Raw genomic sequence first — 11,867 nt, 5'->3', positions numbered from 1 at the left:
ACTGATTTGATGGATAGCTTCATTATGATCTACTGGAGATCATAGAGATTTCTATTATGTGACAAATTTTTCTTGGTGGTCATTTATTTTCCTCCCGTGAGTTGTATTATTGCCACTATGTCTTTCATTTTTTTAAATAAAGATTTCTTATTTTATATACAGAAATGGTTGTGGGTCAGTGCAGTACTATTTGATTTTTCTTGTGGCTTAGAGAACACAAGTGAATCACCCCCTCCCGTGGATAATCATCTTGAGTGTAACCAGAGTCCTGGACGTTTTCTGGAGAACGAAGTACACTATCAGTCAATGTACTAACATCTATGCTTTAGTTTGACTCTGGAAACTTTAAATTGATCTATCAATAGGCCTCTTCACCTGAAAGAATATGGAAATTAGATTTGTCAATCTCCAGAGTCCTTTCCCCTTCTATGTTGTCAAGTTTTTAGCAGTGAAGTCTACAGAATAATACATACTTCGTTCGAAAATAAATTCACATCTAAAAATATTTTACCTATGTCATCACTTTTGACCATCACACTAGACAAAGATATATTCCAATTTACAGGTTGAAAAAGAAAAATAAAAGTCTCAGAAAATCTAAATGACTTATTGAAGGTTATAGGCTACACGTTTGAGTAAGTACTGGTCAGTTCAGATTGATACTAGTTTTTCTAACATTTCTTTCAATGCTTGGTTTGCTGTGTTAAATAACATGGCTCTCTTTTTTTTCTTAATTCTAGATTTTGGTCAGAGAAGCATGATTAACACAAAAGAAAAACTGAAAGAATAATGAAGTACTCAAAATTCATAATATGCTTAAAATTTTATAGACTAGCTTTTACATGGTAAATTTTCTATTTTCTGTTGACAACAAATCAATAAAATAGATGTCATTATTGTTACTGTTGTTTAATAATTTATAGATAAGGAAACTGAGATCTAGAGAAAATATGCAGTGAGTTTCCTTTAAATCTCACTGAGCATTTAAATGGGCCAGAGCAAAACAGGGAAGTAAAAAAGAATGGAGGAATTCACTAAGTAGGCCATTAATTCAATCATAAGATTCTCAACAAACTCTCATCCTTAATATTCAATAAGACACTTTAAATGGATATAAAAGACGCTGGCTCATTCGAAGAAAAGTTATGACCAACTTAGATATAATATTAAAAAGCAGAGACATTACTTTGCCAGCAAAGGTCCTTCTAGTCAAAGCTATGGTTTTTCCAGTAGTCATGTATGGATGTGAGAGTTGGAGTATAAAGAAAGCTGAGCGCCAAAGAATTGATGCTTTTGAACTGTGGTGGTGGAGAAGACTCTTGAGAGTCCCTTGGACTGCAAGGAGATCCAACCAGTCTATCCTAAAGGAAATCAGTCCTGAATATTCATTGGAAGGCCTGATGCTGAAGCTGAAACTCCAGTACTTTGGCCGTATGATGCAAAGAACTGATTCCTTGAAAAAGACCCTGATGCTGGGAAAGATTGAAGGCAGGAGGAGAAGGAGATGCCAGAAGATGAGATGGTTGGATGGCATCACTGACTCAATGAACATGAGTTTGAGTAAACTCCAGGTGTTGGTGATGGACAGTGGGGCCTGGCGCTCTGCAGTCCATGGGGTCGCAAAGAGTCGGACAAGACTGAGCGACTGAACTGAATGGAACCAAAATCACAAAACTACATGAAATCGTGTCAGAAATACCTTCTTTGTAATGTTTCTCTTCACTTCTCAAGCCTTGTTAATATGAGGTGCATATTGAAGATTTCCAATTAGTTTAACTAGAAGATTAAGATGAAAGTGAATTGGAAGCTATGGTCTGTTAGGATACAGCAATGTGGTCCCTCTAAAATTATAGTGGAAGAACCATGAAGTCTATAGATTTCAGAGTAAATACTGTTAAGGTGGGATTTCGGTATGCCAAGTTTATTAGTTATTAAGTAATAGTATTTCCTGATTATAGAGCCAAGGGTCTTTAGAGCTGAAAGAGACCTTACAAATGAATCATCTAAATATATCTTTTCATTTTTATAGAGATAGAAACTGAGGGTCACAGAGTCAATGAAAGTTCAAGGTAACACAGATATTTAATAGTTAACTTGAGATTCCAGCCCTGCTCTTTAAACTTTCAATGATTTTTTACCGAATTCAGCAAAAATGTTAGTTTCTGCAAATGACAAAACATAGTGCTTTGTGCTATGATCAAGGAGCATTACCATCCCTTTCTATATACCACAGCGACAGAGAAGTTCGGGTACCAGTTTCTTGGGAAGTATAAAGCTGACTTAGCCACAGCCATTGAGGATCATAGGAAGAAAGGCAGAATTTCAAAAATATCTTAGGAAAAGCATGTTAAAACAAAATTTTTAAAAAGATACACATATTGCCCTTTTTGAAAAATTTCAAATCCACAGAAGCATCTCTTATTGGAGATAGTCCAAGTTTCATATCTACTATACATTTGTTCTCTAAGAACTTAAAATCTCTAAGAATTTAAATTATCTAAAAATTTATCAGATATCTACTATGTGTCTGGTATTGTTTTAGGAATTGCATTTGCTACAGCAAACAAAACTGTATCTTGGCTTTAATAAAGTGTGATTGTAATGAGAGCAATAAATTTGGAGAAAAAGAGGGAGTGGGGAAGTTTTAGAGGAAAGATAAGAGGAGATAAGAAGATAGCACTATGGAAATATTAGACCACTCCTGTTAATTGTTCTGCCACTTCTTTAATAATGGTATAAAATTAGTTGAGCACTTATGATGTTCCAGGATATTATAATTACCTTACATTTGTTAATTAATTAAATCCTCATAGCCATCCTATTGGCCCAATGAAGTAGGTAATTTTATAATCCAATTTTGCAGATGAGAGAGGTACAGGGAGGTTAAATCACTTGCCCAAAGTCAGAGAGCTTTAATAAATTCTGGAACCAGGACTGAAACTCAGACAACCTGAATCCAGAGTCCATGTTTTTCATGGACAGGTCTCAAAGGTTATTACTCATTGAGAACACGCCAGGATCACTGGAGTTATGATCACTTTAGCCACTTTGGACAAGTTAACTAAATTCTCAAATGCAAAGCAAGAGTGATTGACTAAGTAATCTAAGTTCTTGAGAATTCTAACCTTTGGATCTGTGATTTCATGTAGGTAAAGTCAGCTCTGCAGGACACAGAGATGCTGACTGCTAGAGAGTATTATTTAAGGAAGCTATAATTTCTCATGTTCAAAATATTTCTGCTCCATATTCCAGGATGTGACATGAGATTTACATTTGCTCTGCTTCATACCTTCCTTCTAGCCAATGCATTTTTCATGAGAAAGATTCAAATTAATTAGCAGCAGTTATCAAATTATTAAGACAACTGACTCCTAAAAGGATCATGGTGACAGTATTCAAGGGGAAGGGTTTCCCTTGTGATGCAGTGGTAAAGAATCTGCCTTCTGAACAGGAGACCCAGGTTCGATCTCTGGGTCAGTAAGATCCCCTGGAGAAGGAAATGGCAACCTATTGCAGTATTCTTGCCTGGGAAATCCCATGAACAGAGAGCCTGGTAGGCCACAGTTTATGGAGTCACAGAAGAGTTGGGCACAACTTAGCAACCAAAACAAAAATTTCATGGGGAAGAGGGACAAAGAAATGTCCAGTTTTGGCACATTGTGATAAATACAATGCTGGTTACCTGGGAACAATGACTTTAAAGGAATGAGAGTTGCTGGACTATTTTTCCCTTTATGATTTTTGAGTTAGCCTTCAATGCACAATACCCTCAGCCCATTCTTCTTTTCTTCTCCCCACTCCTCCCTGTCTTCTATAGTGGAATGGCAGGCAGGAGTTTGGTTAATAGAAGTTCATTTTCAATATTTCTAAGAAAATAAAGTGATGAGGAAATGAAGTGAAAAAGAAATAAAGATGAAAAGAATAGATAAGACAAAGTGGCACTCCATACATGGGGAAGAGCATTCAGGACACTCTAGAAATTAGGAGTACTTGCTGATAAGAGAGTCCATGTCCATAAGATTATTAAGATAGAGATATAATCCACACTTTCAATGAGAGGGAAGTGCAAAATGTGGCAGCAGTAGAAACAACAGAGTTCAGGGAGATTTAAGTTAAAAGCAAGAACAAATGAAGCAAGAAGTGCAGTGTCCTTTTCCCTCTCCTGCTATGCATCCCATCAGGTGATTAAGTGGTTAGGCCTTTCTCTAACGTATAGTCATCAACACCTTTGCTTACCTCAGTCAGCTTGGTGCCCCTGCTGCTACGGATATTAATGATGTTGTGAACTTATTTAGTATAAGTGTGGCTTAATGTGTGTTATTACATTATCCATCAGTTGTATGTTGCCCTTAGCAACTGGCATAAAGTTCTCTACTCCACTGCTAATTTTATATCCATCCTGGTTGGGTCAGCTTTGCTGGTTTCTCTGCTTCATATTACTTTCAGGTTTATAACTCATGACAGTGTGGTAGAAGTTACCACCTTATGACTGTAACCACAAGTACTGACCTCAATAGAGCAATGACCCTTGTGTACATGGGGTCATAACAAAGGCCTTTTTACCCTTCATTTTTGTTCTTGAGCTTTTCTTTAGGTAATACGGCCTAGTGTAAATAAAATACACAGATTTATCTTGTGTGAAGTTCTTCATTTAGAGAAATCTATGCATAGATGCTAATTTTTCATTTGGATGTCTTTCTCCCTTTAGGGCTGGAAAAGTGATTTCTGACAGGACGGAAAGCTGCTCATCTTTTCCTGGGTGAGTTAAAAAAAATACACACCAATAAAGTAGCTGGCAGTTTTAACTAATACACAAAATGATAGAAATTTTGTAGTCTGACCTTGAGAAAATTTATTCCTCTTATCTAGGATTGAAATCTATGCTTGATTGATAAAGTTTATAGCAGAGAATACATTTTAGTCAGTCTTGTGATGCAGAAATCATTTTAAAAAACTGTTACCCATTTATTTGTTTGACTAGATATAAAGCTGAATGAGTAGCTAGAGATAAAGCCATTAAATCTGTGTGAAAGAAAATCATCTCTTAATTTCACATTTCACTATTTAACCTCACTTGGTTTCTTTCCTTATCTGTAAAATGAGAAGATCAGACAGCTGATATTTTTAGGTCTCATTTGGACTGATATACAAACAAGTGCAATTTCTTCCTTTTCTCATCATAGATTTTCATTGAGTAGAATGTTCTATACTCTGTCTCATAAAGAAAGCTGGTTTTGGAATAAAACAATGTGAGTCACTGTTAATAGTGGTAATGATGACAATAACTATTATTGTTATTATAAGATTGAAAATAATGCAAGATTATAAAATTTTGCAATTAGTTCAGCTTTAATGATAATTCTAGTGTATAACTACTTCCTCTAACTGCATGTTTGTTCTTTTTTTCTTAATGATATGGAACAAAGATTAAATTATATTATTTTACTGGATAGGCTAATTTCTGGCTAAATGGAAGGTTACTCTGCCAAAAATTCCTTGCATATGTGTGCTGAATAGTTGATTCTTGGTGTCAATTATACATCTTTAAACATGTCTATTAGACCATTAGTATACTTTGTAAGCATGCAGTAGAAATGTTTATAATTACATTGAATAGTGTCTCACCTCACTTTTGGTTTATATAGTAGGTTTACCAGTGCCTATCCCAACTATATTTTGGCATACTAGGTCATACATAAATTCTTTTTAAACAATGCATGTTCACTGCCTCCCATTTCCATTGTTTGACCCCTATAGTAAGGCCTAAAGAAATGTTTCAGCTGCTTTATGAATCCTGTTCTGCATGTTTCTGCATAGATTTGCATGTTAAATTAAAGAGACTTTAATTTCAAGGTTTGTGATATAGAATTCAATTAATAAATTCAAGCAAATTATTTCAATTATATTCAAAACCAGTATTCAAACAGACATTTGAGACTCGAGTTGAGTATCTTAGCTTTTTCTCGCCATTCAGCCCTGAGTAAACATCCAAAAATAATGGGAAGAAATCAATTCTATAGCTTGATAGAACACAGAATTATAAAACTCCCTTGTAGAGTGAATTTCAGAGATTATTAGTTTAAGTCTTTACAATGGTCTACAGGACCCTATATGATTTGCTCCCAAATTTTGCTTGTGATCTCCACTACAGACTGAATTATGTCCCCACTAAATTTACATACTGAAATGCTAATCCCCAGTGTGACTGTGTTTAGGGATATGAGTCTAGGAGGTAATCAGTAGGATAAGGTCCTAGGACTGGTAGCCTTATAAGAAGAGGAAGAGAGAGATCTCTTTTTCTCTTTCTTAACATACTCACATTGAGGAAAGGCCATGTGAGAACTCAACCATTTATAAGCCAGGAAAACAGCTTTCACCGGAAACCACCTCTCCCAGATTCTAGCCTCCGGACTGTGAGAAAATACATTTAAGCAACCTGAGCTGATCGTTCCAAATTGGGAAAGGAATACATCAAGGCAGTATATTGTCACCCTGCTTATTTAACTTATATGCAGAGTACAGCATGAGAAATGCTGGGCTGGATGAAGCACAAGCTGGAATCAAGATTGCTGGAAGAAATATCAATAACCTCAGATATACAGATGACACCACCCTTATGGCTGAAAGTGAAGAAGAACTAAAGATCTTCTTGATGAAAGTGAAAGAAGAGAGTGAAAAAAGGTGGCTTAAAGCTCAACATTCAGAAAACTAAGATCATGGCATCTGGCCCATCGCATCATGGCAAATAGATGAGGAAACAATGAAAACAGTGAGAGATTTTATGTTTTGGAGCTCCAAAATCACTGCAGATGGTGACTGCAGCCATGAAATTAAGACACTTGCTGTTTGGAAGAAAAGTTATGACCAACCTAGACAGCATATTAAAAAGCAGAGACATTGCCAACAAAGGTCCATTTGGTCAAAGATATGGTTTTTCCAGTAGTCACGTATGGATGTGAGAGTTGGAATATAAAGAAAGCTGAGCACTGAAGAATTGATGCTTTTGAACTGTGGTGTTGGAGAAGACTCTTGAGAGTCCCTTGGACTGCAAGGAGACCCAACCAGTCTGTCCTAAATGAAATCAGTCCTGAATATTCATTGGAAGGACTGATATTGAAGCGGAAACTCCAATACTTTGGCCACCTGATGCGAAGAACCAACTCATTTTAAAAGACCCCGATGCTGGGAAAGATTGAAGACAGGAGAAGGGGATACCAGAGGATGAGATGGTTGGATGGCATCACAGACTCAATGGGCATGAGTTTGAGTAAACTCCACGAGTTGGTGATGGACAGGGAGGCCTAGCATGCTGCAGTCCATGGGGTCCAAAGAGTCAGATATGACTGAGCAACTGAACTGAATTGACTGAACTGAGCTGACGAAGACAATCTTATCTTATACTATCCTCTACTTGCTTACTCCCATCTAGAAACAGGTTTCTTTCCTGTTCCTTGAGCATGATGTATGCTTTTCTCCTTTAGAAACTTTGAGCTTGTTATTTCTTCTTCCTAGAATTTATTTCCACTAGTGTTCTGCATGATTAATTTGATGACCATCTTCAGTTCTTTGGTTGTAAGTTACTTTCTTAGGGAGGTCATCCTAGACCACCTTACTTATCATTACAACTTGCCACCTCCGCACCCTGGGTCCTCCTGGACCCTTTTACAAAGTTGCGCATGTTACCCTTTTATTCCTATAGCAGTTATCACCTATCAAGCTATGTATTTTTTTATGTCCTTTATCACAGAGGAGGAAATAGCAACCCACTGCAGTATTCTTGCCTGGAAAATTCCATGGACAGAGGAGCCTGGTGGGCTACATTTCATGGGTTTGCAAAGAATCTGACACAACTGAGCATACACACATCTTTTTTATTCACTGATGTACTTTCAACTCAGTAAATTGACACCTGAACATAATTGGTGCTCAATACTCATCTGGTCAATGAATAAACAAATGCTTGTTAAAAAAAATACTTAAAAGATGCTTCTTGGTCGTGCTCCTCATATCCCTTGTTGGATTTAACCATCACACTATGAATTGTATTCATCTACCTTTTATTTATTCATTCACCCATACAGCAATATTTCTTAAGCACTGCTAGACACTGCTGAGAATTGGGAATAGGAGATGAAAAAGACAGGCATGGTTTATGCTCTTGCAGAATTTAGAGCTGTATAGGATCATAAAGATCATCTTGTCCAATGGCCTTCAAAAAACAAAATTTAGAAGGCCCTTTAATCAAACAAATTTACATAAAAATTTAGAGACAACATAAATCAACACTTTAATTTGAAGACAAATAAAGAAGTAGGAAATAACACCATCTGTGCTTGGAAATCACTAATAAGGTTTCATTTTATAGCTTGAATCATTCAAGACATGAATAACTTGAATGATTCTTGGTTCCTGTAAAGGAAAGCAAAAACATATTTGGCTTCAGGGCAGCTGGGTTTGTAGGTCATGATCTTTGTACTGTGATGTGCTAAATTTGCACACTATTTCAGGAACTGACTTTTTGAACTATATGAAGTCTTCTAGCGACTCAGAGGAATTGTGTCTTTTTAATGCAATCTGTTGTTGTTAAGGCCCTGACATCATAACTATCATTCACAGGGTCCTGTCAACTGACGCGTGTGAACATAGTGCTTCCAGTAATGATCACAAATCAGTTGCATGGAGACTGTATTTTATGGTTTTTTTTTTTTTTTCTAATTTCTGGAAATCATGAACAATGGGGTTTGCTTGTCCTCATACAACATTCTTACAACTTGGAAAACTTACTGCTGGGTCTAGGGAAACAATGAACTGGATTGTCTTTCTAGTTCTGGTAGCAAGGACTTAAATTACTCTGTGAACTTTATAGCAATTTATTATTGAAACAACTTGTTATTAGAATTCCTCAAAAGGTCTTTGGTGTCTTATCATATTTTACTATTCAAATTGTAAACTTCATGTGAGATAAGAGATAACTTGTGTTCACTTGCTTCATTTCTACCTGTTTCTTTAAAATTCTATAAATAACAACTTATTCATTTTAGTAATTAAATTGTATAAAATGCTCTATTATATATATACTCTATTATGAATAGATACCATAAAATATGAAAAGAAACATAGAAAATTACTTGCAAAAAATCTCTGGCTTAAAAGAAATTGTAATATTCACTGGATCTGACATCGCCATTAAGTCACTTTTGCCTATTGCTGTCTAGATCCTACTTAGTAACAGAACCCCTACCACTTTAATTTTTGTAGGCTTCCCTCTCTCAATTTAGGATGTTCAATATTCTAATCACCATCTTTTGAGTTGGAGGTTTTAAGGTTTATTGATCTCTCTTAAAATATGATGCCTAAAAGACCAGTACAATTCTTAATTTCGCCTTCCTTATGAACCTACTTTTGTTCCTATTGGCCATCTCCGAACCTTCAAACTCCTGTTTTTATATCATAGAACTTCCTTTTTTACTGGATAACTCTTCTCTGAAAAGACAGAAGTAGAAGAGAATTTCTGTGTCCTTTCCTCTCTTGAAAGAATTTAACCAGTTTTAATTTAAAAAATGTTTCCTGCCTAATCAACTTTCTGGTGACCAGAACCACTCCCTAAGTATAACATCAAGCTAAAATATTTATAGAACTTTTGAGTCTTTTGGTAGCTTTCTGTTTAAGTGTTGGATCAACAGGAATATATTATTCTTCAGGAGGACTAGATTCTGAAAGTTTTCTAGTCTCTTTTTTTCACATCCCAACTCCCCTGCTCCCTAGAATCTAGTAGTTTTTCCTAAGGGAATCAGATAGCAATTGACAGCAAATTATCAGCTTCATTCAGTTCTTTAAAAAGCCTGATTTCTTTAGAATGTCTGCCTCCTCACATACTTTTGGCTCTTCCCGGAAGGCATTTTTGGGACTGTTCTCTTGGCTAACACCTTCTTATGCATGCTTCAACTCTCAGCTGAACTGTCACATCCATAAGATGTCTCCTCTGAATCCACCAAGCCCCAAGCCCCAGATCAATTTAACTGTCTTTTTTCTGTGCATGAATCTATCATGGAACAATGTGATAATACTGTATTGTTATTTCTACTGTGTTTATCTATAAGCCATACTAGGTATTACTCTTTTTGAAGAGATAGAACTTGTTTGTTCAATTTAATATCTGTATGATAGCAGATTATAGGCAGTAGATGATGATATAGAAATAAACTAATTAATGAATGACATCTTGCTATTTCTTATTATGAAATATATATGTAAGCATATAAACACTTATGTGTATTACAGTTAAAAGAATAGTAAAATAAATGTTCATTTAGCCACCTTATAGTAAAAGAAGCAGAATGTAAGTAGTCATTTAGGATCCCTCAATATAATTCCCCTTTGCCCTGCAAGTTTATATTTTCTGAATGTGATCTTAATCATATTCTTTTTTCTTTTGTTTTTATTACACATGTATTGAACATTAGTAATATAGGGCTTAGTTTTGTCTGCACTGGAATGTATATAAATGGAACTATATCGTGTGCATTTTTCTGCAACTTGTCTGGTTCATATTTTTTCTTTAATCTATGTTGATGTACATAGTTGAAGTCTAATGTTTTACTAGTATAGAATATTCCATTTTATGACTATTCTAAATGTATATATCTATTACATTCTTATAGGACATTTTGACTAATTATAAGAATTTTGTTATGTAAAGCAATGAAATTTTAAGCTTAGAGAAAATCCCCATAAATTTGGAGACATAAGTGTTTCTCTTTGTCACATGACAGAGAATATGCTGGTGAAGAGAACATGCAAATCTCCAGCTTGAATAGGTGCTGCCAAATTGTTTCCAAATGGTTGTATAATTACATGTATCCCACAGATACATATGAATTTCTGTTAACCCACACTCTAGCCAATATCACCATTGTCTAATTTTTATTTGTTTTCCAAATAACATACATGTGGAAAGATATCAGAATGATTTTCATTTCAGTTTTCCTGAGCACTAACCAGGTGCAACGTATTTTCGTATGATTGAGAATCTGTTGTGTTTCACCTTGTGTGAAATGCCTGTGCATTCTTTTGGCCAATTTTCTACTGGGTTATTTGTCTTTTTCTTAACAACATAGCTATTAATTCTGTTTACTATATGCATAATAAATGTTTTCTCGGCTTGTATCTTAACATTTTTATGATTTGCTATTCACATTTAAGTCTCAAATCTACCTAGAATTGATTTTTGTGCATATATGAGTTATGGTTCCAATTTAGTTTTTTATGGGTAACCAGTTATTTCAAGATAATTTATTAAAAGTAAATCTAAAAGCCATTTTTTTCTACCATCATCTATAATGTCTACCTTGTCATAAATCTAGTTTCCATACATGCAGAGGTCTGTTCTGAATTCTTCAGTCTGTCCTATGTATTTGTTTAGCACTTTGTCACTACACCGTCTTCATATCTTAACTTTACAATAAATATTAATATCTATATTTTGTCTTCCTATCGTCATTTTATCTATCTTGTTTTTATTTCTTGAAAGTATCTAATCTTGGTAATTTAGTCTGCTTTGCAAATTTTAGATTCAGCTCATTAAATTCAGTAAAAAATTGTTTTTATATTTTGGCTGAAATTGCTTTTGTACTTATGGAAAGCTTATATTTTTATGGTATTGGATCTTCTCATCATAAACACTGGAAATAATTTAAGTAAATTAGATTTCAAACACGTATGTTAGTAACATACACATATTTATATCAAAAGATTGCACTTTTTTGTTGAAGGTATTTCTAAACAACAATATGATGCTATTTAAATGAAGTTTTTTATATTGAAAACATATTGCCTAATATATTTTCATTGTTTAATACAATTTAATA

This window comes from Bos mutus, chromosome 3 (assembly GCF_027580195.1).
Source record: "Bos mutus isolate GX-2022 chromosome 3, NWIPB_WYAK_1.1, whole genome shotgun sequence".
Classification (NCBI taxonomy): domain Eukaryota; kingdom Metazoa; phylum Chordata; class Mammalia; order Artiodactyla; family Bovidae; genus Bos; species Bos mutus.
Note: the sequence above shows the minus strand (reverse complement) of the source record.